Raw genomic sequence first — 24,578 nt, 5'->3', positions numbered from 1 at the left:
AATGGTAGCCTCGTGTATAATAAAATCGGTAATTGAATTATTTATTTTTCACGTAGCAAATAAATCCCTGTATGATGTTCCAAGGATAGTATCTATAAATCATCCCTTTCTTTCTTGTAAATGGTAAATAATCAAGCCTTCGCGTGCGATCCCGATGAAATTTTGTTGAACGTCGATCCATGAAAATTCCTTCTTGAAGAAGCTAAGCGTCGAGCGTACACACAAAGGGCGTGTTGAACTTGAGGCACGGAAACTTCGTCGTCTTTGTCGGGTGAAATGCTGAAAGCTAGCTTGACGTCACTGGAACGACTGGATCGCGCCAATGTTTGGCCTACGAAGTATCAAAATATTTGCACCCCCATCGAGTCGAAGTTCCACGCTGGATTAGAACTCCGATAACGCGCAGTGTCCGCGTTATTAGCGATTAAACCGCGGAAGAAACGCTGACAACTTCGAGCAGAAACGTTTCGTGACTTCCTAGAACTTAAGAAATTGGAGATTTCAGGAATATCAGAATTCCTCGTATCAGAACTGTAAATAGGAAATTGAAATGTCAAAGTTTTAACGATCGTTCGACGTTCGAAATGATTTCAATTCAGATATAGATCCTTCTGGTCTCATATTTATTTCTATCGATTTCGGGCATTCCTGTGACCAGTACCTAAACGTTGAAATCAAACTCGAACGTTGTACTTTTCCCAGAATGCAGGGCAAGATCGAGAGATTGCTCGAACTAAATAAAAGTGGCGTGCATGCACGGAAAGATCGAGCAACGCTCTGCTACAGCGATTCGAGCCACGATCATTACTTAAGTCGACTATAGAAGGATTTCTTTCTCCCGCGGAAGTATCTTTGATCGCAGCGCGAGTACGCAATTTCGTGAGCGGGGAAAAGGTTGCATTCGGGGTATTGAATTCACCAATACGCCCGCGCGATTCAGTTGAGCGTGTTCTCCTACGCGGCATTAAGAGGCAATATATACCTAGACGGGCAAAATGAATTGATCTTTTAACGCAAACATCCTGTTTTTTATACCTCAAAAATGCTTTCGTTCACAATATTGCAAATTTTTTAATATCGAATGTTTCGACTCGAGGCCTAGAGACATCAGTTTTATAATGCCAAGATGCCAACAAAAATTATTACAGTCAACTAAAAAGATCGTAACGAACATAACAAACTTTGGCTATGTATTAAAAACGATAAAGTAAGATTTAAAATGTTATTAAATTATCAGTTTTATAGTGCTCGGTTTGCGAGCAATGTTAAACATGGCTAACGTTTGTCTGAACTTTTTCCACAGCCAGTGTGTTTCTATCGACCGTTGAAAGCAAATTGTACGTGCAGTCTGTGTTTAGCGAATATGCTGTGTCGCATTCATGGACATCAATTAAGCTTTCAAGCTTGGTCGCGAATCGATGAGCAACAGAGTCGGTAATGTTGTTAATTGTGTTTTTCTCGATTTGTTTTTCACCGTTTGCGGTCTTTTTTACTAACCGACCGATCATTTTTATTCGCGATTTTCGCGATTGTTTTTTCCTCGACTTTCCCGCGACGTTCGAAAAAAAATGTTTTTCATCCAGTTTATTTGTCGATTTTTGTACCGGTGGTTTACTGCCGCGTCAGCTGCGGATATTGATTATTAGCGACGTGACAGAATATTGACCTTCTACATATCATTCTTGAACCCGTTTTCCTCGCAATTTCCAACCTTCCCTTACTTTCATCGTATTTCATCGCATCAACCCTCCGTTGCGTAGGTTTCTGTTTCGCTTCGCGCCCGTTTCCCTTCTACTTTCTTCCTACGTTGCATCATTTGTTTCTTTCTTCTGAATTCTCTTCCACCAGAAATGGCAGCGATATATCCTCTCCGATTTATCATACATCCAAATATCAGGGTTCATTCTTCCACTTGCGTAACTCGCGTTTCTTACCAAGTTTCTTACTCCCTCGACCACATTCGTCGTTAGACAATACTAATGACAAGTCTTTATTTTTAATTCTGCAGTCGCTTCCGCCTACGAACCCCATATTTTGTCACTTCTTTTCTTGGCTCATTATCGCGCTTTCCATTCTCTTTTTCCCCCATCACGTCGGTGCATTTATTATACTCTTCTTCGTTAACCTTTGCAGTCAAGTTTTTTCACGTACAGTGTCCCATTTATCTCTCTAGAATTTTATTTCAAATTGGACAGCAAATTCTTATTACTAAAAAAAATTTGTTTAAACACGAATCGATCAATTATCGCAATCCCAATTCCTAGGAACAGTGTATATATTAGCTCGATAAAATGACACGAAGTTAAAAACGTCGAAAGAGCAGTTTTTAACTTGTAAAGTGTTCACCGTAGAAAATTGGTATACGCCACGGTGAAGTGCAGTGAAAACATGTGCACGCAAGAATTTATCCCGGGAAGAAATTGCTCTTCTCAAGATATGTTTGAAGGAATTGTTCAAGCACTTCGTCAAACAGGAAACTTCTGAGAAATGTATCGATAGTGTGGAATTCAAAAATGTATGATGTAAGTTGTCGCCGCTGGGGACACCTTTTACGAACAGAGACAAAGCAATAAAAATTTACAGTCAAAATGCACCACGTTGCAGCCAATCGCGTGCACCATATCTTACAGATTTTTAAGCTAGTTTCTCAAATTTCATTTCACGTTTTCCCAATATTTTTCCACAAATAATCACTATTCTCTGTGAAAATTGCATTCGCGTTTGTGTTTAAATAAATTCCCTCCCGCGAAAGCTAACAAAGAAGAAGGTTAACCCCTTCTGAGCCGCATTAAAAAATACCTTCCCATTGTCTGGTGTCACCCTTTCGCCTCCGTCTTGGTTGCTCCTTTATTTTCTTCTCTGGCTCCGTTTTCTCGGCGTCCACGCATTCTCGCTCATCGCACATCCTACTTCTCCTCGATCCGAGCCGTGTCTTCCCCTTCCCTCCGCGCTCCCTACCTCTTTTCAACCGTTCTGTTTCACACTACGTACCCCCACCTTGGCCCTGTGTGCCTGCACCCCCACTCTCGGTTGAGAGCGCCGGCCCGAAAGCTTCGGTTGAGTCAAGCTACGACACGGTTCAGCCGAGTTCAGTCGCGCCACTCGGCCGTGGTGTTCACGTGCCATCACAAGCTCGACAGCGTCCGCCGTTTCGTCGACGAGAGGAAACGTTTACGAAAATACACACACGCAGAGAGGGGGAGGAGGAAGACAGGTGGATCGTACGCGTTCGATGTCCCCGCAGCCAAGTGTCCTGTCACGATTGCAAGGTAGATCCCTAGATCGTAAGTTTGTGTGCGCGGTTTCCGGTGGTCGGTTTGTTTTGACAGGCGGACCGCGTGCTCGTGCCAGTGTAACCGTTCCCCGAACGGAGATTTCCGCCTATTTCTCTGCTTCGTTCACGCTCGAATTTCGGTACGAGTTACGAGCGTGGTCTCTCGATCTCGACGGAGTGATTTTTTTAAGTCGAGTCGCGGCCCACAGTTCCCGCGAGTTTCGCGAAATTGGTGGGAGATTTAATTTCACTTTTCCTCAGTGTTGATTAGTTACGAATTTTAAACATTTTGTGCTTTGGTTCTCTACAAATTTAACGAGTGTCTTATCGTGGATCGATGATTTCTGTCGGTAGTGATCGCGCTTCGAAATCTATCGAGAATTATGTATTCAAAGATTTTTTTTGTTTTTTTTAAAGTCGTTGATGTTTTATTCTTTTGGAATTCGTTTATCTCGACACGTGGATTCGGAAGAGAGTGTTGTGAATTGGAAACTGTCGAAATTAGTCTAAATGTTTGTACGCGAGCGCCTCTGTTTCAAAATTTTGTCTCAATTTGTCGGTACACCAGCGAATCTTTTGATTCGAAGTTTCTTCCTGTCCCCGTTTCCTGATTAAATTGGCAGCAGAGCGTGCCCGTAGCGCGATTCCTGCCGCTGCACAATTAATTAATAACGGTCGATTTGACGGCGCAATCGTTAGAAATGGAAGGATAAATTTCACCGACTGGAAACAACGGGTCCGTCGTCGCGAGTTAAACAAACCTTTCCGGCAGAAACAAACTCTCCGCGGGACGACATATTTCGTGATTTCGAACTCCCTTTTCGCTTCTGTTCGAAGAACAATGTCGCTCAGAACGAAGCGATCGACGTTTCTGACAAAATCTGTCGTTGAAAGCATTTCGATGTTCTCGCTTTTACTGTCTTTTTGTTGGATTGTCATGCAAGAGTGGCACACACGGGGCTATCTCGGAAATGATCGAGTGGTATTTACTATCGTAGGGACAAATATTACATATAATGTGTTCTTCTACATCGAATCGAAGCTCGTCTCCTATTCGCTGGTAAACAGAATTTCGGATTACAGAGTCGAAGTAATATAAGTTGGCCACTCAAGGTCACTCAGAGGCTATCCCCACCATTTCCTCGCCACCCCCTCACTGCTCCCTTCCACCGACTCATCTCATGTCTGCGCAAATCCACAGGTATATGCCGTCTAGTTATGAGGTGGGAGTTGTGTCTGGCATAATTCACAGTGGGGAAACTGGCCTTGAGCGATCAATATAGTTTGACACAATTATAGTTTACCGTTAACACATCGACTGCCACGTTAATTATTATTTGATAGGACTGTTCGCAACAACATTAGCTCGAATCGATCAAAGATTTATCGAAACCATTAGCTGAAACCATTAACCGAAGCTGAAATTTCTAAAACCATTCATCCAGCAATTCGCAAGTAGAAGGTAAACACACGATGAGAGTGGGTCATCGAAATGCAATTACTCCGGGTTCGTCCTTCGGAATTTATTAAATATTTAATTAATTACGAACTTGTATCGTATTGAAATCAATTCCTATCGATTTAGAAACTCAGTTATTTGTGCTCAGATCCTTCGATACTTTCGCGACAAATTTGATCCGCGCGTTTACGAGCGAACCATCTCGTGAAACGAATAAGAAGCTTGTAATAACCGTGACGATCGTTCGCTCGTCGATCGTCCGGTTTAATGTTCCATTGTCCGCGTCCCTCGTCGCGAATGGCTGTATAAATATTTTTAGGGCTTCGATAAAATTCGACCGCGCCCCTTTATTGCCGCCCAGTCGACGAAATTTATCGCCGCTCCTATAACTCGAGATGAAATGTTAATCCCTCCATTTTGCGACTCCAGTCCACGATACGCTCACTGTTCGGACGTTACGACCGCCATTTTGGTCCACGCGAAAGGACGATTTATGCTACCCGTAAACTCTATCGATCAGTTAATTATGTATATAATTTATTCGCAGTAGTCATGGCAAGAAAATTTATTAATTTTTTGTGACGTTGAAACGATGTATTTCCGCCGTATCTTTGAGATATTTGATCATTAATATTTATTCATATTCGAGTTTCGTTGCTCCTCAGAATTTAAAAAATGTCCCATTTATTTACTTTTAGAAACCTTTGAAGCTGCTTCGCGTATCGTTTTTCACGATGTTCTCGTCGTCGATCGTCCCTCTGGCGCCAAAATCGCGCGGGCCAGGGCGAATTAGTTCGACGGGCTGATTAGAAACGTGGAATAAAAACGGAAAAAGGGGGGAAAAAAATGATAAAAGTCAGCCGGCAAAGGAGCGTCGCGTCGGCGAGGGCCACGATTTAGGGCGAGAATAAAAGGTGAAGTGGCAATCGAACGAGCGAGGGCGAGAGAACCGCGAGTAAAAAGCGATATCGTAATTAATCACGTTGATTCGAGCTCGCGGAGAAACGAGGGAACACGGGCCAGGCGCCGGAGTGGGGGATGATTGGTTGAAAAGAGCAATTTCTCCTTTCGACTCTCAGCAGTTTCATTTCGTTTCTCCGGTGTCGAGCGTCGGCCCTCTCTGCGTTCGTCGTCCTTTCGTGTTTTCGTTGCCAGTTAGTTAGGCTCGATTCTGAACGGGGGCGAAACCGGGGGCTCGAGGGGGTGGGATTTCATCGCGAACAATTTCAATTCCGCCCGGGAATGTTGGTCAGGGCTGCATCGACGCGTGCCTGTCTCCGACAGAATCCTGCTAGGCGTAACGAACTATAATAAAGTAGAGAAAATAACAAGGCAAGATAATAAAAAATAATAGTAGAACCGACGAAAGTAGTAATATAGGGCTGCCTGGAGAACTGGGTAATTTAACTAGTTATGGTTTGCGAGACTGGGATTATATAATATGTGGCGTGGACAAATAATGGGTATTGATGGTGAATAATGTTCGTTCCAATTTAAAATCGAAGCAAACGTAGCAATTCTTTACTGTTCGTTGAGATTTAGTTCAACAATTTATTTCATATTAATTATTAATACCTTTTTATTTATTTCTATTACGTATTTGTGTATGTATCAATTCTTAAAACTACGTACTTTATTTGTGATTGGAAATAACGTCTTTCGGAAGAGTTCATTTTTCTTATCGATACTTTAGTGGAATGTGAACACAGTTTGATATCAAGTAGTATTACGAATGATGGTATTAGTTAAGTTTCGGACCATCTCCTCAGTTTAAGGAGCTCACTTGAAACATTATCGTGTATTGATCTATAACTCGAGAAGAAAACTTTTCCTGGCATACACTGTGTTCGCTAATTTGTGATATATATTGCTATCCATTAAAATTTCCTCGTTTAAAAATCAGGTGTACAATTTATGATTAAATATCAATTCCATTTTATTTCTCATTCTCCCTTGTACGCTAATATAACCGTTCGTTTAAAAATTAGTTGGAAAACGTGGAGTTACAACGTTTCATATTTTGACGGAATTTTTAACACACACTTTATTAGAAAAGGACGGATATATTAATTCACGTTTATTTTATTAATCAGGATCGAACTGGTAGAAGATTTCAATTTCGCGCAATTGTCGGTGGACAATTTCACATTGTGCGGACCTAAACGCTACAACTTATGGTGCCACCGGAGATTCCGGCATTTTGGAACCGACCTCGCCAGCGACCCGGAAACGCGTACGCGCTGGAATTTCCATGCATCGTAAAATGTACCGAATATTTCCGTGACGTGGCGTGTTTTCCCGGGCTTAATTCCGGTCTTCCTGGGTATTCGTGGGCCAGTTATATTTTTTAGCCAGAACGCTGGCTTTGGAATCCATTTATGACGAAAGAAGCCAGAATGGCGAACGAGAAACGTATTATAAAAAGGGATTTCTCTTCCCTCGTACCTTAAATTCGACTTAGATTTATCGCAGCCTATTCCTCACTGCTAAACAGGGACCAGTCAAGATTTAACCCCTAAATTTGAGACACAGACTTAACCCAAATTTCAACTTCTAAGACCCCGGAGATGGTTCGTAACTTTAGCGACACTCAAATCCCAATGGATACCTTTTGTCAAGACTGGAATCTAGTATTGGCCAATGCAAAACCAGTTCGGATGCAACCAGTCCTAATCTTATTTTAAAGCAACTAACGCCTGTAACGTGGATTTAACTCTAATTTAAATTTGATTCAAACTTAACCTCTATATGCATCTCCATGCACTCTAAACATAATCCATAGTTTTAGCGTCGATCTTCGCTCTAGAGCCTATGATCCCTATACTTGAATTCGAATACACGTTTCATATACATATACGGTGATAACTATTCCAAAGAACAGGGATAGTAGTCTAAGGGTAATTAAGATTCAACAAATTGAATTTGTTGCAGTAAAAAAGATTATAATTGTGATGGAAATTTACTTAAACTTCATAGAAAAAAGTTAAGTCAAACATGGTACGAATTTTATACGTTAGAAATGTTTCTATAGAATTTATGCCACGTGTATCACTTCTAGTTTGTTTGGTCATGTTTCCTCCCCTTTATTCACACGACAGTACAGATCAAAGGGACTATCGAAGTGGTTTTATTGCATCGATTAAAGAATTTTCAAACTCCAGAAACGATTCCGCTATTTCTATTTTTATGCGACGATCGTCTATTTAAAATCCGTAACAAATAAAGTATACTCTAACTGTTTCTACACAAAAAATGTTTGCAATCGGTTCGGTGTTGCTGTATAAAATGACGCCCCTGCGAGTCTTCTCCGATTGAAAGGGAAACTGTGCTTCGTAAAGGGCAGCGCGATGTTATTCGCGCTGGCAGAAATTCCTTTCTCGGGTCTCGCGATGGAATTTTTCTCGCCGAAGATTGTCTCCCGGAAGTCCTTCTTCTTGTTTATGCAGTGCCTTCGAGGAACTTTCGCGAGTCGGAGGTCCGAGCGGGCGTAATAACGGCATGGAAGAGCGAGGCGGAAATTTATTCTACGGTTAAGTTTCCCTCTCGGTCGATGGAGGTTTCGCAATCTCGCGAGAAAGCTCGTCGCAAACGTCTGACACGTAACTCCGGAACACACCGCTCAAACCGAAACGCGGAAAAAAATTTCAATTTCCGCCCTCGCCTTAAAGGCGTGAAAATTCCATATTATAATATTCTGGTCGTTCGTATCGACTGCGTATAATTCTCGCCTTTCGAGCAGGTCTTTTCAAAGTATGATGAGACTCGAAGCGTGTGAAATAGCCAGGTATCAAAAGTTTTCTGCATAAACGTAACACGGTTTACGATTACAGAAAACGAAACGTGCAAATGAATGTGTTTACTTTGAATGGCCACGTTTGGTGTTTGTAAACATTTTCGATTATGTTGTAAAAATCGTTTGTAAAAGCACGATTAGCGATGGGATTTGATCTATCCTCGAGGACACCGATATGTTGGAAAAACTCGAGTCTTGTTCGCGCGTGAAAGCTTGGTTTAATCGAACCGTGCGTCTGCGTCGATTGTTCGAAGTCGACTCGAATGAAAATGGCCGTTTCCGCGGTTTGTCAGCGTCGATCGGGCATTGTGGTTGATTTAACTGGGAATGGATCGATCCTGGCCCCGCCAGAGGGAACTTTTCCGACAAAGAACACGTTTTCCCGCCATTTTTTTGCTGTTCCCGAAATTGAACGAGAGAATTTCTGTCGAAGAATCTTTTCTACAACATTGAACGTAAGGTACATTAATTATTGCACAGAAACACCAAAAAACCGAGACGTTCGTCATGTGCTCACAGTAGAATCGATTCACTTCTGTCATCTTACTCGTCTAAATTAAAATCAAACATAGAAAAGTCCCGGTCCCGAGCAAACAATTGTTCCAAATTTGGTTTGTCGTTCCTGAAAAATTCAATTAACCCTCCATAGGCGTAGTTTGTTCCGAATTATCCGAAATAGCAGATTGGTTCGACCGACAACTCCTGACAAAGATTATTTCTACCCTGGAAACACCAATGATTACTATGTTCGATAGAAATAAAATATGAATGGAAATATTTAAATTTAAATAATTGAACAATAGATTCCAGTTTCTACGTTAAATGTTACATTTAGTAAGATGTTCCTACTGACGAAGTACATTGACAGCGTTTAATTGTTATATTCTCAGCCTTGTACACGATACAATAGCGCCACGTGGAATCCTAACTTCGCTCAGATTACATGAATATTCTAACACTTTGCGCCGACAATGTTTCGTTTCCTCGCCCACGAGTCTCGAATTTACATCGACTATGCGTGCGGAAGTATCCTAAACGGGTAACATCTTGCTACGATTGACATTCGTGTTTGCATCCAAAATACAAATACCGTGTTAAGCAGAAAAGCAATATAAAAATAAATTTGCCCCAACACAGATATTCGCCAACATTATTTTTAAATTTTAAATTTCCAAAATTTGGTTTTGACATAGTTTGCCTCTATAGTACAGAATTATTTGCACAACGATAGACCGTCGAGTTTGAAAAGGGTTTGCTTTCGTTGACATTCGTGCTTTGCGTCCAGAATATAAACACCACGCAAATACAAACGGGAAAAAGATATAAAAATGTTTCGATACAGATATTCGCCAAAATTATTTTAATATATTTCCAAAATTTTCACGACGATGGTGAAACGCAATGGACAGTCGCGTTTGAGAAGGTTTTGTTTTGGTCGTCGGTGACTAAATAGGGTAGTTACGCGCGATATTTGGGACCGTAATATTTCGTTCTCTAGCCCCCCGTCTGGCACTTGCCAATTTCGCCCGGGGAACATACGCTGGCAATTTACTACTTAATCAAACGCCGGCTAAAAAGCCTGTCTAATTAGACAAGCAGTTGAAAGGCTTTTGCATTTACTTTGACACGTGTATCGAACTAGGCCATTGCGAGGGCACTCCGTCGCCGAGCACGAAAACTTTCCTTGCAGGACACGACGCAACTTGCCTCTCGCTTGCCTCTGATAATTAAATTCCGAACGACTTACGTGACTTCGCCCCGATGAAAATTTCAACAACTAACAATTTAAAGGGGGGACGTCCGGGCGAGTTTCCAGAACGACGCCGCTAATTCGAGCGGATCACGAGTATTCGATTTCGTCTCAATTACCATTCCGTCGGTCCTCGCGTTTTCGTCCGCCATTTTCCTCCAACAATGATCCGACTTTGATAGGTTTTCGTAGATCGATCAGAGAATTGTTATGTTATTTGGCCGCAGGACAAACTTGGACGAAGTTGGCCGCCCCAAGTTCCATCGATCGTAAAAATTATTTATTTTATTCTCGTTTTAAGAATATTCGATGGAACAGTCGGAAACCATTTTCATTCCCTAGCGACGAATCAAAATTACAGGAAAGCGTTAAAATTTCTCGTGCATAGCTTCGATACGTTTTTAACGAGTTTCGTATTCCAGAATTTTAGAGAAAAAGGTTATAAAAATTTGATGTTTCGATCAAGCAATGCTGATAGATTTCAAACTCTTGCTTCAAAGTTTTGACAAAAAAAATCAGCTCTCAAGATCACTAATAATAACTTAGATATTTGTAGTTTGTTAAAAAATTTACGATTCCCCAAACAGTCTGTCTTTTTTCAATAGTTTCTCGTTCAGACGTAAATAAACGTTTATTAGTTTCTCTAGATAGAAATCTAATACTCAGTTAAATGACCCAGACCAGTGTGTGGTTATGGTCGATCCATACACCACTCGATATTCAGATAATGACACTATTTGTTACTAAATATCCTATTACCTTAACAACGTATGCGTCTTCAACATCGTGCAATATTCCCCATCGAACAGCGTAGAATTAATTAATCAGTGAGTATAGTTTCCATCAAAATTACTTTCAAACTTGTTAAGTTTATCCAAACAATTTTTACACAGTTTCTGACTATAATTTAAAAAAAAAAGACAGTAAAAATTTCGTAGATCTTTGTAAATGTCCACGTATTTAATGAGGTTCGTAATTAAATATTTTCCGAGCGATTTCTCCCGATTCGATTACAGTAATAAAACGTAAGTTCGAAATTCGTCGAATCGATTGTTCAAACATCCCTTGGAAATTAAATTTACTTTCGTGATAGAAAAGTGCACACGCGACAACCCGTGTGACGTAAGCACGGGGTTTGCAAATTCAATATGATCATTAAGCTTCATTTCCACCGACGGAAGCGTGTCGGGACAGTGTATGGACGTGTGTACCGCGTCGCAACGCGGAACACGAGTGTATTAATTCCCATTTGAACTTCATTCAGCCGTCAATTTTAATTTTCTCGGCCAGCGCTGGTCCTGTGTTCTTCGAGATTGAAACGAGCTTTCTCTAAACGACGATGCAACGTCAGGGAAACATTGTGTCGGTAGGAATTAATAGCGTGATAGAACGATCGTAATTACATAAATAAGTGTTCCTCCGTGGGTGAACGATTCCAAACAACTAAAAATTTCTAGATATCAAATTTTAATGAAAGACACGTTTCAATATCATTGTTTCTATCGTCGTATCGTAATAGTCGAGGTCAAGAGAAATCCAACAGCTAGATGTGAATTTACTGCTTCAGAATTTATCTGTTGCGCGAATAGTTTAAGAAAATGTACTTAATGTTGATGACAGTGACTGTGTATCGAGAAGAAAAAGAAGCAGAAAGAAAGAAAAAACGGTGGACGAAGGATCATAAACGAATGGCGGTCCTTTTAGCACAATTGGACCAGTTATCCCAGGGGTTTCAGAGTTTCCAGCGTTTGTGTTTGTCGCAAACGTGCTGAGCGGATTCTAGGGGGTGGAATTTTAATTAATGCGTCTACGTGGACAATATCTTAGAGCTACCTTTCGCTCCTCCGCACCTCTGGTATTCTATTCGGAATATTAAAGCGGGCTTGGCAGCTTAATTATTTATTCTGGCCCTCTACTTCATTACTCGTTTACTTTTCCACTTGAATCCTCCACGCGCTCGAACGGACTTGGCGAAACACTCTCTTCCCGTTGTTGTTTACTTATTTCTCTCTCTCTTTCTCTCTCTGTCCCGGTCATCCACTTCGTTTTAATATTTACTTCAGAAATACCTTTTCTCGAAATTTCCGCTCTAAAACTTTTCAGTATCTTTCGTAGCTTTATCCGTTTCACAAGCTGCCAAGGAATTATTAATCCCAATTAAAATTTTATGAAATTGTTGGCCAGAAGGACGAGCTTGTTAAATATTTGCGTATGCAAATAGATCGTGACACCGAAATCTTTCTGTCAGGATCGAAGATAGGAGTAAATATATTTTTGAAATTAATTACGCGTTGCACGACTTTGGAGCGACCTCGGAACTGCTCGAGACCGAACAATATATTGCAATTTATTCGAAATTATTTTTCCGGCATAAACATTTTACGAAGTTTATTTCATCCGACGCTCGAACGATTGAAATACGAAAGATAGGAGGCTTTTATTTATTTATCTTTTCCGGTAGCGCGAAGTAGGTCGCAGAATGGAGTGGCTCGGTGGTAGCTACTAATTACCGCATGCATTCAGAAAGGGAATCAAGGAAAATAACAGAGAGAAGGGGTTATGCGTCTTCCTGAATAAATCCTAAGGAATAAAGATCGTTGCTTGGAAAATGCATTATGGGGACCAAGGTTTAGTTAAGGGAAGAGAATTCGATTATTCCACAACGTGACTTTCCCGCCTAAATCTGTCCTCCTAACGAGTTACATACCGATACTTGAAAACAACAGAAATTTTATTCAATTCGTCGCCTTGAAGTTCTAGAAATGTTGACATTTTCTTTTTAATATTATACAAATAGTATTCGAGTAATTGTTCGCGCCGTGAATTACTTGAACGATCGTTCGAACATTCGCGTGCAGAAAAGTAGTTGTGTCTGTCTCTATCGAGAAGTAATTTAAAATCACAATCGAAAAGTGCATTCGAGGTGTATTGATTCTTTGAGGGGATCGAGCGATGCATTCTTTTCTACTTGCAACGTTTTTGATTCAGAGCCCCGGCTCTTTTGTCGCGAACATGCTCCAGCTTGTAACTAAGGACGCAGTTGTCTCTTCTCAGAGCTATTTTCGCGACGCTCCGGTGGATTCTGTCGTTCCGAGGGAGTCGTATGCAAGCACTCTTTTACTCGAGAAATCGAGCAAAATCCAGGAAACCAGCAGACGGCCGTGAGAAACGAAAGCGTGCGCTTGAAAATCGAGGTATTCGCGTCACTTTTTCATTACTGGATCGCGCCACGACCATAATTTCACAGATTTCATTCTTGGAGTGCAACAGCGTAGTTGATAAATGTCGTAATTAGCTTCCGAAAGAAGTTTATACAATTTAAAAAATTTTAAATAGAAGTTTAAAAATTTATCAAATTCAATAACCTCCTCCTAACAGTAGGGTACTCAAATTGCTGGTTGAACGTTTTTAAAAATACCTATCCATTGGCAAAATTCAAATATTCTAATAAACGTAAAAATCTATTCCAGAGATTCATGACAATCTCATTAGTTGGTCGATCGATACTGTTTAAAACAATTGAAACCCCAGGTTCGTTCGACTCCGTTCTCATTTGTGTTCCGGTCCAACGAACACGGTCTTCTTCAGACAATCGTTAATTAGAAAGTCTGTGTTCCCAAGTTGATCGAGAGTCTGTTGCATTCCGCGTTCACCGAATAAACAGAAATCACGATTCGTCCGTGAGAGTGTATTTCAAAGCAGTCTCTTTGACTTTTTTCGTTCCTCGTCCGACCCCCTCCCGTGAGTTTGTTTCCTCGCGAAAGCAGCAGATACGGCCTTGGAAAAAGGTAAAAGCACAGGGCAAATAGTTTAGGTGCGAAGATAACGCGCGCTGGCACGTGGGAAATCACGACTATTGTTCCACACACAATAAAGACAACCCGGACGCGTCCAGGGAGTGTCATGTGTGTCAGTTATCGGGGGAGGAACACGGTTAAAGTAACAAAATGCGCACCATTAAACACGAAGACAGCAATATTACGGAAAGGCGTGAAAATTAAGCTTTATGTGATTTTCAACGTTAAATTGAATGATTTAGAATGATAAAATATCAGCTACAGAATTGAACGTATAGATATTCCTATTTTTCGTAATAAAATTTTGTAGTCGATGTTTATACTGAAAGCTGTACGACGCAGAATATATTCAGAATTGAGAGCATTGAATGCAATTATTCAGTATTTCATACGTATTTCAATTACAAACGCATTCAAAGCGGGCCATTCCTAGCTGCGTGACTTTGCGAGAAGATGGCGCGTTGACTAACATGCTTTCGAGAGATATCGCTTAGCCGTACCCGTGGCCAAAGTGGCGTGAATAATTCCGGCCAATAGGACCCGCATAATTTCAAGGTTTGACCTTCCCGTTCGTCCACTGTAACAGCATTCGAGCCCCGTGAGGGTCCGGTCGTAAAACGTGCCCGAAGCGGTCCAAGTATTTTCGCAGTTGCTCTCGCTAAAAACGAAATTTAAATTTCTGCACCCTGGCTGAGTGGTAAATTAGCAGTGGTAGGTTTAAAATTGTACGAGAAACTTAATTTAAACACCAAATCCTTAGGAGGATCTGCTTAGTACATTCTATATTAAAACGTATGTCATTTAAAAACGTCCATGTGTTCTCGACTTTTTATTTAAACGACATTCTTTGAAATGTGTGAGAAACGATGGTAAAACCTAAAGGGTAAGCCCTGAATGGGGTCTGGAGAGTATCACTATGTTTGTTTCATGTTGAAATACCTAGAAACTTAGTGGTGTCACCACGTACGTTTTATCAAGGTCGAAGAGAGACGTTATATCGAGGTACTGTTGCATTAATCAAAATAAAAGTGGTTGGATGGCGATTAATGGAACGCTCGAACGAACGGGAAGTTCGAAATTGCGAAAGTTAAGAAATTTATAGAAGCAAAGCGAATTGCGCGAGAAATAAAGAGTGCACCGGTGGTGTAACTGCCGGCGAAGTAAACTATAAAGATAATTACGCGTTAGTCGGCCTAACAACATCTCCCCAGTCGGAGCTTCGTTATTTTGCGGGCCGAAAACTCGTCGGCCCCGAAGTTCGCGAGCTCATTAAAAGTATACAAGCCTGGGTGATTCGAAGAAGCGCAAGGACGCGAGACAGCCACCCTTCGGGCTTCGTAATAAATTATGTCGCGAAACGGAAGACCTTAACGAAGGAGAGAATTACGGGAGGGGTTGGAATCATAATTGAGCCCAAGAGTCTCCGCCATCCCCGCCCAAACTTCCTCGCGTCCCCACCACGCTTTAATCGTAGTTAAACGACCGGTTTAATTGCTCTGTTAGCCGATTTGCAATTTTCAACGCGAAACTTTAAGCCCCCCTTCGTCGTTGTTTCCTTTGAATATCGGAGGACGCTCGTTATCTTGCTTCGATTAAATTAGAGAACGATTGTTTCCCTTTTGCCTCGGACGTCCGTAGTACGAAACCCTTTCCTCGGTATTAGGACGCTCTCGATCAACGCCCGGAAGTCCCGGAGAAGAATCGTTCGCGTCTTTTATTCGCCGGGAAACCGAGCTCCGAAGCTGATGATGCTGATTGAGAGTTTCGATCGACCCAATGATCCACTCGACAAAGAAAATTGAAAGGAATAGTCGGTATTATTACTTAATCTGATAAATCAGAAACTCGAGTATGGCTATATATGTATACAGGGTGACTCTAGAAACTGGGACAAGCTGTAGATGAAACAAGTTGAATTCTAATAGCATCCGTGAGAGATTATTATTTGATAGTTTCGAAGAAGGAAGCAGCAATTTGGTGCTCGATGGGTTAAAGGGCGCTTTCATCCCTATAACAGGACTAGAGAAAATTATTATGTGGGAACTTTTGCATTGGCGCTTTTATTCGAAGAGACACGCTTAAACGTCTGGAAAAGTTAGAAGAAGGGAAGGACGAAGGAGGGAGATAGGCGAAATGTAGGACACCGATGCGAATATCGGAGACACAGAACAATAGAAACGCAACGCAATAACGTCGGTAAGCGAATGCATTGACGTCTACTAATAATCGTCTGGTAATTACGTTAGTATTTCACGATGCTCGTCAGGAATTCCCGCGGATCACGTCAATGGAACATTGTTCGTAAAGTTCCGTTGAATCGAAACGCGAAACGACGATTCCTGGTTAGCGTTTGATCGTTATTTTGTTGGTAATTTAATTTAATCATTGACACGGTTCGTTAACGTGGACAAAAACGACGATTCGGTGTTTAATGGAGGCAATTATCGGGACGCGTATGTTCGTACGCGTCCGTGTGCACTCGTTCGATTAACGGTGGTTCGGACTGGAAGAAATTACAAAATAATAAGGGAATAAAAGCGTTCATTGTCGGACGAGTGTCGACCGAATGGCTGACGGCTGAATAAATTACAGAATGAAGAGCCGTTTCAGTCACGAGTCGTAGCCCGACATTGTAAATAATCATTGCGTGTCGTCGCGTGGTTTCACCGCGCCACAATTGTACGATTTCGTGGGACGAAACGTGTCACGAGAAAATTGTGAATTCTACGCCTATGGTAGATTTTCAAATCCGTTCAATAATATTGACAATTCTTTTTTTTTTTGTGCAAATTTGTTTTTCTGCCGAATCGAGGAAATATTTCTTTTTTTATAACCTGAATTGTCGATAGTTGGAAACACAAAGAAATATCACATGAAAAATAATTATTTGTAATGCATAACAGTAGAATCAGATTGTTTAAGCTAAGAATTTGATTTCTCTTCCCCCTTAAACATAATAAAAATTGAAGATGCTTCTGTTAAGTGATAATTGAATTTAAATATTGAACACGGTTCACCTGGCGTGTCTCTCCATTAATCGCTGTTTCTACTTGCACCGATTGCATCGAAATCTCCGCACGCGTGCCTCGTCAATTTTCAACCACAATTCTCTCGAAAACCAAGCTTCCTGTATAAAAATTTTGCTCTTTCGACTTGTCCTTTTGCCTGCCACATGGATCCAACAATACCGAAAACCGAAAATAAATTCTCGTAAGATAAAATTTGACGAGCGCGATATTTTAGGTATTTTTCATCGACGATTTCTTTTTCGCTGCAATCAGCGCACAGTATTGGACTCTCAAGGAGGGTTGTAACAAAAGCGAACCACGGATGTGTGCTGAGAACTCGTCTTCCGGTAAACGAAGCTAAAAAGGATCGCGGAAAAACGATAATGCATTTACCAACGACCACGAGGAGAAGCAGCGGTGCTCTTCGTCGGCTAAACGAATTTCCGTGGCGGTAATTCATCGCGAAACTCGTGTCTATAGCGTCGACCCGGTCTTTTTCGCGTCGCAACTATCCAGGACTTTTCACCGAAAATTTATACAAACGTTGCCCCGGAGTCGGAAAAGTTTCCACGGAGGCGTTTCAATTATACCGCGGATCGCGTTTCCTTTCGAACGAAGTTACAACCGGCCGCGTCAAACGCAACTTTCTTTAATTAGTTTCGTCACTTTCGTTGCTTCCTGCTTTCGTTCGTTCGTTCCAACAGACACACAGAAAGTTTAAGTGTTTCGCTTCTGCAAATAATAATAATATAATGCAAACTGAGCGATATGTTTTACGAAACGTTTGGGATTTTTAAAAAGTACACTTCGTCTTCGATTAATTTTATTTTTTTTTGGTGGAAATCTGTTGTTCTGTGTAGTGGCTAAATCGGTATCTCAACTGTTATGAATAATGAAATGTTATGTTATATTAATTTATGCATCACTTGTTGCATGCATAAGGGAGATGAGCAAACGTTGTTGGAAAGGATCTCAAAAATTTTCAAAATAGAGTACTGTTATTCTTGTTGAAGCAGAAATTATAGACGAATATTTTGATTTAATATCGAACTTTATAAAGTAGTGTAAATTATACTTACACTAAAGATATTAATCCTAAAATAGTCGTGGTACACGATGGTTGAATCGAAGTATTTGTTCGACAAAACCGAGGGTGGTTAATAATTTCAGCTCGCGAAAGGGAGTCCCTTTTATTATCGAATCGAATCCCCAAAAATAGTAACCGAATGATTTGTTTTAACCGTGTTGTAAAATTTATACACGAACTTTCGGTTTGCATTTCTGAAAGGTTTTTAATTATCGCCGCACTCGGACCCTGTTATATTTTAATGAAATTGGGCTTTCGCGTAGCGCTCGTCGTTCAAGTTACGCCCACGCGGTATGTTCATTTTAGTTGGCGAAAGGAACATCGAAACTTTATTACTGTTATAACTTCCAGGTATTAACTTCGATGCGTGTTTTATTCGCTGGATATATTTTCGTAGGCGAAAGCGCGCTGCAGCCATCCGTAAAATCGTCGAATTCTCTTCCAGGAATAAATTTAGAACGGGAATAAAAATAAGAAAACCTTCCCATTCTCCAAGAAGTTTCGTTCCAGACACGAGAAAATAGAATGTTTGTTAAAAAATTTTCAAATTCAAGAGCATCTGATCTAACAATTTAAAAACGTGGTTTTTTTTTTAAAGGAATAGATTTTTTGAAAGATTTGGAATCGTTCAGCTTTTGCAGCTACGGGGGAACACGTGAATGCGAATTTATAATTAATTTGCGGTTCAGCGGCAGGTTGGCTGTATCGGAACACTTTTCGTCGTCTGTGAGTGACGGACCATAACTACTTGCGGCGGAGGCGGCTTCCGGTGCGTTTACGCGCGCGAATTTGACAGAACGTGCGGCTGCGTGACGAATTCAACGACACGCGCCTCGAATCGAACTCGGTGCACCCGGGTCACCGGGTGAATTATTCAAAAACTAGCCAATCGACATCCGTTGGCGGAACTGTAGCCCACCGTCTCTCTAATTCGACGACGAACGCTGGATTGCAATAATCTACGCGTCGCGTGTCGACTAAATCTCGCGTAACCATTGTTGGAGCATTGGTCGATAAAGTATCTCGTCGATAAAAACTGGGTAAATGAAATTTAACGGTGCACACTTGGTCCGAAGCTCCAAGAACAGCGGGGAAAATTCAGGGATTTTAAACAATTGTATTCGCAATAAATTTCGTTTCAAATCACGCAGAGGATTTGGACAAAAGATTGGAAAATATTTTACGAAATTTGTATAAAATAATACGTAGTCGTAATTATTTATTTAGTCATCCGTGCATGTAATCGGCCAATTCTCGTTTCTTTCTGCAATTCGTACGCCGGAAACGTCCAAACAATGTTAATTAAACGGACGGCTCGCCGCCGCGCCAGCCATTATTTTTATCAATTTTATCTATGTTTTCATAAATCATCCAACAACTGACCACAGTACGGAGTATTCGCGGGGAAAGTTGAAAATTAAATATTATACGAACGGGGATTAAAAAGTGCTTTGTTAAATTTTTATAACAAAAATACACATCGACGCGTTCGATCGATGAAATTGTTTTCGAAACTATCGCTGGTCGCATAACATAAACGAATTATATTTGCACCGAGTTTCTAGCGCAAGGAATCCCTTCTCCCGAGTTTCGTAGTTTCTTCTTTTTGCCACTGGCACGAATAAACGCATCGATAAAGTCTTAGTCCCGATATATTTCGGCGTATACATTTTTCAAAAGGATACTTTCGTGTTTGCCAGTCGACGGAGCCCGTTCGATCGAGCGTGAAATAAAAACTGTCGACGCTTCGCGTTTTATTCAAACAGTTATTCGCGCGCGCGACGACGAACTTTAATATTTCGGTAAATTCGCCTGTTTGGAGAGAGGGGGGAAAATATACACACGCGTCCGCGCGCGCGCGAGCTCGCAAAAATGGCGTGAACAGAAGCGAGAAATTGGTTTGGAGGTGGAATATGCAACGGCAATCAGGAAAATCAATTTAGATACAACACGCGCCGTTTCGCCGGAAACGCGGGACGGTCTTCGAAAATTTCAATTTTCCCTGCCAAACATTCCCACTCGAAACGCCGGAATATTTTATTAGTCACCGCCATCGTCGCTCGACGATTCATTTACGCGAAAGTGAAACTCGTTGTCCAACAAAAACCGAAATTCATGAACCGACCGAAAATTTCCCTTTAATTCTCTTACTGCCAGCAACACCGATCGGATTTTTCGATGAATACGGAAATTTAAGGTAATATGCACGCGGCCGATGTTTATTCTTCGTAAAAGCTGTTATAAAAATTTTGTGTTTTCATGTAATTTCAATTCCTAGCAGTCTCGATATTGTTTACATATTATTTAATGATTTTACTAAACCCTTACTTTCTTCTTACGTCTTTTATAATGACAATAATAAAAGTAGCTTGAGATTTGGTAATGTTAGAAGCAGATTTAGGCCTTGAATCCATGAGCCCTTTAACGCTCATTTTCACGGATTATCGACACAATAGGGTTAAAATAATCTCTATAGAAAGGACGCTTTTGGTCATCCGTGATAATTGAAAAAAAATGTATGATCGCGTGAAGATTTGGTGGTGGAGCGAAAATCGTTCTTTCTTTGCAGCTTCCGTGGCAGCATCGGTCGACAATATTTATAATTAATTCGCCAGCGAACGGATCGACGACGAGCTCGTTTTATTTGTCGTCGCGGCGGGAGGCTGGAAGGGTGGCTCAGTGACCTGGTTGTGACCTGGTTTCCGAACCCCCGGATCGACCTTTCTGCCACCCACCTGCGCCCGGTTCGCTGCCAGCGGACCGAATTCCTGGTTTCCGCTGCCCTCTCGTCATTTCCTCCGGTCGGTCGGTGCATCGCCTCCGAGCCTCGGCCTCTTTGGACGACGTTATTGTTGCTCGCGACGATCGTTCCATCTCTACTTCAAAACTCTTTCCAAAATTGATCGTGAACACTTTTGTGACACTATTTTTATATTTCCCTTCACGTTTATGCATTTCGTTTGATTCAAAGTTGCGTTAACAGTCGAGAATCGACCATCGATTGCATATTCCTATTTTAGATCAAGATGACTGCGAGATAACAGAGAGTCATAGATCGTCAGCATTTACCTCTGCACTCTCTGCATTCCTACAGTTTTCCCATCTAAATTATAATACTTTGTAATCGTACGAACATAATTCCCCGGAAAGTTTCTCGGTAACTCTTGTCTGATCGAAAGTGGAGGGCCCAAAGCTCCCAGAGCTTCCTATCATTTGCGTACGATAATGTCGAAAGTAGACCGTCGAAGTTCGCGGAAAAAGGTGTCCATGAAAAATATCGTCAAACTTTTCTCATTTTCTACCCGTCGAATGGCGCTATTAACGAACATTAACAGCCTGTTTTTTTAAAGAGGCAGGCTGTCGCGAGCCATCGAGTTCGAATATTTCACGAGTTTCTTACATCTCGGTACTTTGTTGTTGCAATTTTCATTCAAGGAAGCAAGAGAATCTATCGAGCTGTGCAAGATTGCAAGACAGCCATTGCAATCCCCACAAACATTCCTAAAATTCCATAAAGTATTGGAAGTAAATTTGTTGATTTTTATTGGTATTCCTTTGGCAAAATTCTGCAATTTGACCGGGAAACAATCGTTTGTAATCGCGTGATTTACGCGCGACGAATAGTGTTTGTAAATCAATGGGATTTTTGTCCCGTAAATGGACGAATAAAAACGGGACGGGCAGAAGCGTTGCGTCGAATTTGATCGCGAGGGAAATGGGCCACGGGTTTCGCGAACGGCGGCTGGCAAAGTGGATGAAAGCTCCGTTCGAGAAGACGGTAAACAAGAAATGTCGACGGTGTAATACGCCAGGAGGCATTCGCGAGACGCGTCGAGGATTTCGACTCCTCGCGAACGGCGAGCAACCGTCGAGATTTCCCGTTGCATCGACGTCGGGAGATACGACTATCTAGGTCATTCAAAAAGAACGCGAGTTATTGGCTCTACGGTTATTATTAGGGGTCGAAACGCCAAAATCATTATATTTCTCAATACAATAAATATAAAAACCAACTTTGTTTTTTTTCATTCGCTCGAATATCAACCGATAAGTTAGAAGTTACTGGTCACCATTTTTAACCGAATCTAAATTTCATTATATCGCGTTCAAGTATGAGATTTCTGATTAAAATTTTTATATTACCGTATTTTTAAATTTTCCATTTATCAATCTTTATTAATTATTTCGATTTCGATAATAAATATGTGGAAGTCTGTGTCTTCTTCATTATAAATAACACCCTTTTCAAACTGTATATTCTGTTTCGTCCGTACAATGGAATTTTATTTTATTCGATTAGCGTTTATTTCTTTTAAAGGAGTTGCTTCTCTTCGAGTGGCTGAAGCATTCCTTTCAAAAAGGTTCAATTTTCCATTTTATTATCCTTTGAAGTGTATTTATATTGTATTTCGTAAGATACGATCGGCAAGAATTTAATTAGAAGTCCTCATTCGGTGGAAATAATTCCTTGGCAATAAAACTAATTTGCCCGAAAATTGTTATTCTTAAAATACAATGTTGAAAGCGAAACGCTGTTATGGGTCCATGGTTTTATGAGCAACAGGGTTTCATTTTTTGGGGGAGTTTTGTTGGAGTGTGGAAACAAAGGTAGAAAATTCCTGACGTCAGCTAGAGTCAGGCGGGTCACCCTTTTATTTATGTCTCAGATAACGAAGAATGGGCTATTTATTCCGAGTCCAATAACCTTCTGATAGTGGCGCGCCAGGATATAGAACACGTGGGTGGCCATTGGGCCAAGGAGGTTTATAGGCTTCTAACCTGGGTGTTTCTTAGTGACGCTGTGCAGAATGATACTAAGAAAATTCTATAACAGACTCATCGTCCTTTTCCTTGTTTAGAAAAAAGAAATAACCAAGTGAAAGTAACACACTAATAAGATATACACCTAATAAAAAAGAACAGTGTTCGAAACTGTAACGTATGTAAATCTCAGTATGAGATTTTCATTATAGTAGAGTATCGCACAAAAATTACAAATAAGCTAGGTAATGAACTCGATGGAAGACATAATGAAACTTGTAAGTTTTTAAAAAGAAATCGATGTATAGATCTGAATTACGAATATGTAAGTTATTGCAAGCTTAAATAAAATAAAGTCTTTCTATGGAGTTTTAAAGAGACGTTAATTTATATTGCATATTTAGGTAAGTAGCTAGTTGTAACGTAGGTAAAATTTACAATAGAGTAACTATGGCTTCCTCGCGAATAATCGGATTTATTTATGTGCAAAATAAGCTTCGGTTGTCCTAAGACTCCTGCGCAGCGCTGTGTATTCTATTGCAAGTAAATCATTGCTTTACGTCGAGATACCGTAGAAGGGGGGACGTCGTATTGTGCCAGATAATTAAACCCACGGTTGACTAGAAAAGTAGAATAGACCCGTATAATTTACGCCAAATACGGCAAATACGGGTCAAGTAGAACCGCGTGGTATGTTGCTAAACAAGGATAATCGAGTCGGTGAATTATATCTGTAAACATTAAGGGTTGTGCGTGACCAGGCAAGTAGAATAGGATCATATGTTAGCAGATTGGGTAGAATAGCGCCATAAATTCCAAGGAGAATAGAATAAGAATATAGTGTATCGGAAGCCGAGAAGAATGGACCCGTATAGTCGTAAAGTAGGAGAATAAATCTACCGTATTGTGCGTTGTATACGCGGATTATGGTATCAAACGATGCCGAGTAACCTCTAACATAATCCTTCGATAAGCGTACAACTAGATTACGGTCGTATCGGGGCTACCAAGTAGAATAAGTAATATATGGTCGGACATAGTATACACACCACGAGTATTTCTTTTGTTAGTAATGTTTTTTTCGTTTAAGCGATGAAAAAAGATATTATAGTGGCTAGTCATAACAAAGTTAAGAAAGTTTTTTGTTAATTTTCTTAATTCTAGGATTTTTTGTTTATTTACGATCGTATCGGGGCTAGCTAGTAGAATAAGTAATATATGGTCAGACGTGATATATACACAATAACCATTTCTTTTGTTACCAATGATTTTTTCTTTAAAGGATACAAAAAGATACTATAGTAGATACAACGAAGTTAAGAAAATTTCTTTTTTTAATTTTGTAAATGTTAGAACTTCTCGTTTATTTAAGAGGGTATTTAATGCTTAGAAAAATTTGAATTTTTACACGAGATTTGCGTGATAAATACGAATGGTTCTTGTAAATGGCCGGGGAAGTTTGAAATTGAGAATTCTTGAGAAATGCCCCGAGGAAAAAATTTAGCAACTTTTAGTAGAACGCAAATGCAGCGTTCGAGGCAAGCGTGTTCTACGCCTTGCCCTGTATAATAGATTCACAGCAACCGGTAGAATGTAACGCGCAATTTTGTTTTCATCCAACGAGCTTCGAAGTTTCGAATAGTTGAAGA

The 24,578-nt window shown here is 40.7% G+C and overlaps 1 protein-coding gene across 2 annotated transcripts in view; it reads left to right on the top strand.

Annotated features, from left to right (window-relative positions):
- Positions 1–24,578, top strand: part of LOC122404868 — a 133,582-nt gene that overhangs the window by 62,764 nt on the left and 46,240 nt on the right. Inside the window, exon 1 of one of the 2 annotated variants that reach the window (XM_043409186.1) lies at positions 3,120–3,269. The exons of the other annotated variant lie outside the window; for it this stretch is intronic. The gene's annotated coding sequence lies outside the window, so the exon portion shown is untranslated. Of the gene's footprint in view, positions 1–3,119; positions 3,270–24,578 lie in introns of those variants that run through there. 2 annotated transcript variants of the gene reach the window in all.

This window comes from Colletes gigas, unplaced genomic scaffold, assembly GCF_013123115.1.
Source record: "Colletes gigas isolate AHSC1104 unplaced genomic scaffold, ASM1312311v1 Colletes_gigas_Sc00003, whole genome shotgun sequence".
Taxonomy (NCBI): domain Eukaryota; kingdom Metazoa; phylum Arthropoda; class Insecta; order Hymenoptera; family Colletidae; genus Colletes; species Colletes gigas.
The sequence above is the reverse complement of the archived record's forward strand: the minus strand, read 5'-3'. Positions and strand labels throughout refer to the sequence as shown.